Below are 646 nucleotides of genomic sequence, written 5' to 3' on the forward strand. Positions count from 1 at the left end.
TTTTGAGATGCAGTTTCGCTCTTGTTGCCCAGGCTAGAGTGCAATGGCGCGATCTCGGCTCACTGCAACATCTGCCTCCCGGGTTCAAGTGAGTCTCCTGTCTCAGCCTCCCAAGTAGCTGGGATTACAGGCACACACCACCAGGTCTGGCTAATTTTTGTATTTTTAGTAGAGATGGGGTTTCATCATATTGGTCAGACTAGTCTCGAACTCCTGACCTCAGGTGATCCACCTGCCTCGGCCTCTGAAAGTGCTAGGATTACAGGTGTGAGCCACCATGCCCAGGAAAATGCCATATTCTTTTTATCTTCTAGGTTATAGATGCATGGAGCTCTGTTCTCCATCTATTACCCCTGGCTAGGTCCCATTCTCTGTCAGATCTCAGCTTCTTCACCCCTTCCTACACAAAACTTTCCAAGACAAGGTTGTGTGTTCCTCCTTGGGGCTCCCACAGGCTCCTGGAATTCCCTTATCATAGCAATGATCACACTTTATCATCAGTACGTGTTTACTTCCATTGTTTATTGAATGAATGAATGACTTCTTCATTGATTGATTCATTCATTTAATTAATCAACCATTTTAATTGATCAGTTACTCAATTAAATCAATACTCAAATCAATTAATCAATTATTAGTCAATTAA

General features: G+C 42.9%; 1 protein-coding gene across 1 annotated transcript in view; it reads right to left on the bottom strand.

The window, feature by feature from the left end:
- MUC16 (mucin 16, cell surface associated) overlaps window positions 1-646 on the bottom strand; it is a 151,112-nt gene that overhangs the window by 21,196 nt on the left and 129,270 nt on the right. The gene's annotated exons all lie outside the window — the stretch shown is intronic.

This window comes from Mandrillus leucophaeus, unplaced genomic scaffold (genome assembly GCF_000951045.1).
Source record: "Mandrillus leucophaeus isolate KB7577 unplaced genomic scaffold, Mleu.le_1.0 Scaffold451, whole genome shotgun sequence".
In the NCBI taxonomy this organism is placed as follows: domain Eukaryota; kingdom Metazoa; phylum Chordata; class Mammalia; order Primates; family Cercopithecidae; genus Mandrillus; species Mandrillus leucophaeus.